Here is a 6,803-nt window from a genome sequence, read left to right as displayed (position 1 = left end):
ATCCCTTTGCAGATTCTACAAACAGACTGTTTCCCAACTGCTCAATCAAAAGAAAAGTTCAACTCTGTGAGATGAAAGCACACATCACAAAGTTGTTTTGCATAAAACTTCTGTCTAGTTTTTATGTGAAGATATTTCCTATTCCACCGTAGGCCTCAATGGGTTCACAAATATCCCATTGCAGATTCCAAAAAAATACTGTTTCCAATTGCTCAATCAAAAGAAAGGTTAAGCTCTTTGGGATAAATGCACACATGACAAAAAACTTTCACGGAATGCTTCTGTATAGTTTTTATATGAAGATATTCCCTATTTCACCATAGTCCTCAAAGGGCTCAAAACTATCCCTTTGCAGATTCCACAAAAATACCGTTTCCAAACTGCTCTATGAATAGTAAGGTTCAACTCTATCAGATGAATGGAAAAAATCACAAAGAAGTTTCTCAAAAAGTTTCTGTCTAGTTTTCATATGAGGATACTTCCTATTTCACCATAGGCCTCAAAGGGCTCAAAAATATCCTTTGCACATTCTACAAAAAGACTGCTTCCAAACTGATCAATCAAAAGAAAGCTTCTACTCTGTGAGAAGAAAGCACACGTCATAAGGAAGTTTCTCAGAATGCTTCTGTCTAGTTTTCTGTGAAGATATTTACTTTTTCACCATAGGCTGCAAACCGCACACAAATATCCCTCTGCAGATAGTACAAAAAGACGTTTCTGAATTGTGCATTCATAAGGTTCTACTCTGTGAGATTAATACACACGTCAGAAATAAGTTTCTCCGAATGCTTCTGTCTATTTTTTATGTGAAGATATTTCTTTATCTCCATAGGCCTCAAAACGCTCAGATATATCCCACTGCAGATACTGCAAAAAGAGTGTTTCCAATCTGCTCAATAAAAAGAAAGCTTCTACTCTGTGAGAAGAAAACACACATCATAAGGAAGTTTCTCAGAATGTTCTGTCTAGTTTTTATGTGAAGATATTTCCTATTTCACCTTAGGCCTCAAAGGGCTGACAAATATCCCTTTGCAGATTCTACAGTAAGAAAGTTTCCTAACTGATCAATGAAAAGAAAGGTTCAACTCTGTGCAAGGAATGGACACATCACAAAGAAGTTTCTCAAAGTTCATCTGTTTAGTTATTATGTGAAGACATTTCTTTTTCACCGTAGGCCTCAAACCACTCAGAAATATCCCGTTGCAGATTGTACAAAAAGACAGTTTCCAAACTGCTCAGTCAAAACAAAGTTTCAACACTGAGATGAATGCACACATCAAAAAGACGTTTCTCAGAACGCTTCTGTTTAGTTTTTATGTGAAGATATTTCCTTTTTCACCATGGGCCTCAAAGCACTCCAAATATCCATTTGCAGATTCTACAAAAAGAGTGTTTCCAAACTGCTCATTCAAAAGAAAGGTTCAACTCTGTGAGATGAAAGCACACATCACAAAGTAGTTTCTCAGAAAGCTTCTGTCTAGTTTTTATGTGAAGATATTTCCTATTTCACCGTAGGCCATAAAGAGCTCAGAAATATTTTTTGCAGATTCTTCAAAAAGACTGTTTCCAAACGGCCCAATGCAAAGAAAGGTTCAACTCTGTGAGATGAATGGACACACCACAAAGAAGTTTCTCAGAATGCATCTATCCAGTTTTATGTGAAGATATTTCTTTTTCATCCTAGGCCTCAATGGGCTCAGAAATATCCCTTTGCAGATTCTAAAAAAGAACTGTTTCCAAACTGCTCAATCTAAAGAAAGTTTCACCTCTGTGAATTGAATGCACACATCATAGAGAAGTTTCCCAGAATGCTTCTGTCTACTTTGTATGTGAAGGTATTTCCTTTTTCACCATAGGCCTCAAACCGTTCAGAAATATCCCTCTGCAGATACAACAAAAGGACTGTTTCCAAACTGCTAAATCAAAAGATAGGCTCAACAACGTGAGATGAATGCACGCATCACAAAGAAGTTTCTCAGAATGCTTCTGTCTAGTTTTAATGTGAAGATATTTCCTTTTTTCACCATAGGCCTCAAAGCACTCCAAACATCCATTTGCAGATTCCACAAAAAGACTGTTTCCAAGCTGCTCTATCAAAACAAAGGTTCAACTCTGTGAGATGAAAGCACACATCACAAAGAAGTTTCTCAGAAAGCTTCTGTCTAGTTTTTATGTAACAATATATCCTATTTCACCACAGACCTCAATGGACTCAAAAATATCCCTTTCAGATTCTACAAAAAGAGTGTGTCTGAACTTGTCAATGAAATGAAAGTTTCAACCCTGTGAGGTGAATGCACACATAAAAAAGAAGTTTCTCAGAATGCTTCTGTCTAGTTTTTATGTGAAGATATTACTTTTTCACCATAGGCCTCAAACAGCTCAGAAATATCCCGTTGCAGATTGAATCAAAAGACTCTTTCCATACTGCTCAATGAAAAGAAAGATTCATCTGTGTGAGATGAATGCACACATAAAAAAGAAGTTTCTCAGAATGCTTCTGTCTAGTTTTTATGTGAAGATATTTCCTTTTTCACCATAGTCCTTAAACCATTCACAAATATCACTCTGCAGATACTACAAAAAGACTGTTTCCAAACTGCTCCATGAAAAGAAAGGTTCAACTCTGTGAGATGAATGCACACATCAGGAAGAAGTTTATCGGAATGATCCTGTCTAGTTTTTATGTGAAGATAATTCTTTTTCGCTACAGGCATCAAACGGCTCAGAAATATCCATTTGCAGATTGTACAAAAATACTGTTTCCAATCTGCTCAATCAAAAGAAAGGTTCTGCTCTGTGATATGAATCCAGGCATCACAAAGAAGATTCTCAGAAAGCTGCTTTTTAGTGTTTTTGTGAAAATATTTCCTTTTTCACCATAGGCCTAAAAGCGCTGAAAATATCCATTTGTGGATTCTACAAAAAGACTGTTTTGAAACTGCTCAATCAAAAGAAAAGTTCAACTCTGTGAGATGAAAGCACACATTGCAAAGCATTTTCTCAGAAAGATTCTGTCTAGTTTTTATGTCAAGGTATTTCCTGTTTCATCATAGGCTGTGAAGGGCTCACAAATATCCATTTGCATATTTTAAAAAAAGACTGTTTACAAACTGCTCAAATAAAAGAAAGCTTCAACACTGTGAGATGAATGCACACATCAGAAAGAACTTTCTCAGAATGCTTCTGTCTAGTTTTTATGTGAAGATATCTCTTTTTCACCTTAGGTCTCAAATGGCTAAGAAACTTCCCTTTGCAGATTTTACAAAAAGACTGTTTCCAAACTGCTCAATAAAAAAAAAGTTTCAACACTGTGAGATGAATACACACATCAAAAAGAAGTTTCTCAGAAAGCTTCTGTTTTCTTTTTATTTGAAAATATTTCCCTTTTCACCATAGGCCTCAATGGGCTCAGAAATATCTCTTTGCAGATTCTACAAAATGACTGTTTAGAAAACTGCTGGATCCAAATTACACCATTATGGCTCACACACTGCAGCCTCAACCTCCCCAGGGTTAGGCTATTCCTCAAGTAATCCTACAGCGTCGGCCTCCCAAATTGTAGGGGTTACAGGCGTGAGCCACCAGCACCCGGCCTGAGTTAATACATCTGGTCTCACTACGTCTTAACCACACACCCATGAAGAACACAAGTCAAGAGAGAGTTCGCAAGAGACTCTCAGCATTCTCTCCCGAAAGCAGTGAGGTGGATGGCAGACGTGTGTCCCGAGCTCCTGGGGTTTTAGGTGACCATGTGTAGAGGAGAGATTTCCAATGTTTCTAGAGAGGCACGAGCCATAGTTATTTGGGGCATCCGAACACGAGATGGGGTTTCTGACAGCAACTTAAGGGCCGGGAAGGGCCAGAATCTGCCAAGGCCCATGTCCCAGGGTGGGGCCAATGGAACCCGAGGTAGAGGGAGTCAGCTGTCCTCACAGAGAGGACTCTAGCCTTAGGCCCCGCTGTGCAGACCAAATCAGAAGGAAGACAGTCCTTCGTCCTACATGCCACATCCCTCCACTGAACTTGGGAGTGGATCTGTTTCCCAAACATGAGGTGACATTCGCTTTGCAATGGATCACAAGGGGCCGGGCTTTCCAGAGTCGGCAGGATAAAGAAGTCATTCTGGCTTGGCCACCCCCATCCCCCGGTAACTGGTGAATTTAAATGAGCCGAGGCTGGCCGGGCCGGAGCCGCTACAGGGGTATGGGGGTGGGTGGGGTGGGGGTTTCCTGAGGCACTGCAGAAATTGGGCCTTTGCCTCGAGGATGACAGTGCTGCAGGAACGCGTCCAGGCTGCTATATGGCAAGCACTAAACCACTATGCTTACCGAGATGGCGTTTTCCTCACAGAACGCCTTTATGCAGAAGTACACTCAGAAGAAGCCTTGTTTTTAATGGCGACCTGTTCTTACCACCCAGGAAAGGCCTATAAAGCATATAGACTCTTGAAAAGACACAGTTGTCCTACACCGCAATGCAAATACCTGCTTGCAAAATGTTGTGTTGATCTCAGTAAGCTTGCAGAATGGGAACAAATCTTATCTGGTGGAGTGTTTAATAAGCAGAAAAGCCATGATGATATTGTTACTGAGTTTGGTGATTCAGTTTGCTTTCCCATTCCATTGTTGGGACGTGTATATTGCAAGACAGATCAGCTTGCCAAAGGATAAGAATGTTACCAAAAGAGACTTAGTTTAAATCCTTTCCTCTGGTATCCCTTTGAATCATTATGTGAAATAGGTGAAAAGCCAGATCCTGACCAAACATTTAAATTCACATCTTTACAGAACTTTAGCAACTGTCTGCCCAACTCTTTCACAACACAAGTACCTAATCACAGTTTATGTCACAGACAGCCTGAGACCATACTTATGGAAACACCCCAGGACACAACTGAATTAAACAGAGTCAATTTAGAATCTTCCAATTCAAAGTACTCCTTGAATACAGATTCCCCAGTGTCTTTTATTGATTCAGCTGTAATTTCACCTGAAACTGTCCCACTGGGAACAGGAACTTCCATATTATCTAAACAGGTTCAAAATAAACCAAAAACTGGTCGAAGTTTATTAACAGGACCAGCAGTTCTTAGTCCATTTACCCCAAGTTTTGGGATTTTGCCATTAGAAACCCCAAGTCCTGGAGATGGATCTTATTTACAAAACTACACTAACACACCATCTGTAATTGATGTGCCATCCACCGGAGCCCCTTCAAAAAAGTCTGTTGCCAGAATTGGCCAAACTGGAGCAAAGTCTGTCTTCTCGCAGAGTGGAAATAGCCGAGAGGTAACCCCAATTCTTTCACCAACAGAAAGTTCTGGTCCATAAATAACTACAACACCTCAGGTAATGAGCCCCACTATGACATCTCCCCCAAATGCACTGCATCGAAGAAATTCATGACTCTTTACTAGTGACAGTTCCACAACCAAGGAGAATAGGAAGAAATTAAAAATGAAGTTTACACCTAAAATCCCAAACAGAAAAACAAAAAGTAAAACTAATAAAGGAGGAATAACTCAATCTAATATAAATGACAACCTGGAAATTACAAAATTGGACTCTTCCATCAATTCAGAAGAGGAAATATCCACAATCACACCTCATATTCAGGCATTTAATCTACAAAAAGCAGCAGCAGAAGGCTTGATAAGCCTTCTTCATGAAAGGGGGAAAGGTTATTTAGCTTTATGTTCATACCACTGCAAAGAAGCTATAAATATTTTAAGCCATCTACCTTCTCACCACTACAATACTGGTTGGATACTGTGCCAAATTGGAAGGTCCTGTTTTGAACTTTCAGAGTACATGCAAGCTGAAAGAATATTCTCAGAGGTTAGAAGGGTTGAGAATTATAGAGTCGAAGGCATGGAAATCTACTCTACAACACTTTGGCATCTTCAAAAAGATGTCGCTCTTTCATTTCTGTCAAAAGACTTAACAGACATGGATAAAAATTCGCCAGAGGCCTGGTGTGCTGCAGGGAACTGTTTCAGTCTGCAACGGGAACACGATATTGCAATTAAATTCTTCCAGAGAGCTCTCCAAGTGGATCCAAATTATGCTTATGCCTATACTTTATTAGAGCGAGAGTTTGTCTTATGTGAAGAATTGGACAAAGCATTAGCTTGTTTTCGAAATGCTATCAGAGTCAATCCTAGACATTACAATGCATGGTAAGTCGTAATGAATTTTAAAGACATAGTCTTGTTGATGGTGCTGGTAGTCACTAATTTTTCTTGTTAGATAGCTCTTTATTGTCATGAATTTGGTTACTAATACTTAGGAATGGTACACACTGGTCAATAACTTCAAACTAACTTTTTTTATGAAATGTATGTCTTTAACAAACTCTTCAGTTAACTAATGATAATAGAATACGAGATGCTAATACTCAACAGTTTCAGTCTTCTACAAAACTTTTGCAGATACTGTAGGTGTGTTTTGTTTGTTTGCTTGTCTAGTTTTGTTACTTGATTTCTTACTTTTTCTTCGAACACAGAAATGGTGATTGGGACAAAAAGTGCTTGGGAAACTGGAAAGGAATAGCATAATTCACTTATTGGATAATAGAAAAAAACACTGAAAAAGTTCACTAGTTGCTTTTTGACAATGTTCCAGTTTATTGAGTTACTATTAAGAACTTAATGTATCCTTTATTTAGCAGTATCTCTGTTTTACTTTTTTGTATTTGTGTATAAGTAGACACATAGGAAATTCCTACTCAGGTCATATTGTTATCAACTGAATAACATATGAAAATGTTTGGTCCTACTTCTGCCTCAACACCATACTTAC

General features: G+C 38.8%; 1 pseudogene; it reads left to right on the top strand.

Annotated features, from left to right (window-relative positions):
• Positions 1–4,268: 4,268 nt before the first annotated feature.
• Positions 4,269–6,185, top strand: LOC129057573 (cell division cycle protein 27 homolog; annotated as a pseudogene).
• Positions 6,186–6,803: the final 618 nt, after the last annotated feature.

This window comes from Pongo abelii, chromosome 12 (genome assembly GCF_028885655.2).
Source record: "Pongo abelii isolate AG06213 chromosome 12, NHGRI_mPonAbe1-v2.0_pri, whole genome shotgun sequence".
In the NCBI taxonomy this organism is placed as follows: Eukaryota; Metazoa; Chordata; class Mammalia; order Primates; family Hominidae; genus Pongo; species Pongo abelii.
This window is presented reverse-complemented; position numbering and strand designations above follow the sequence as displayed.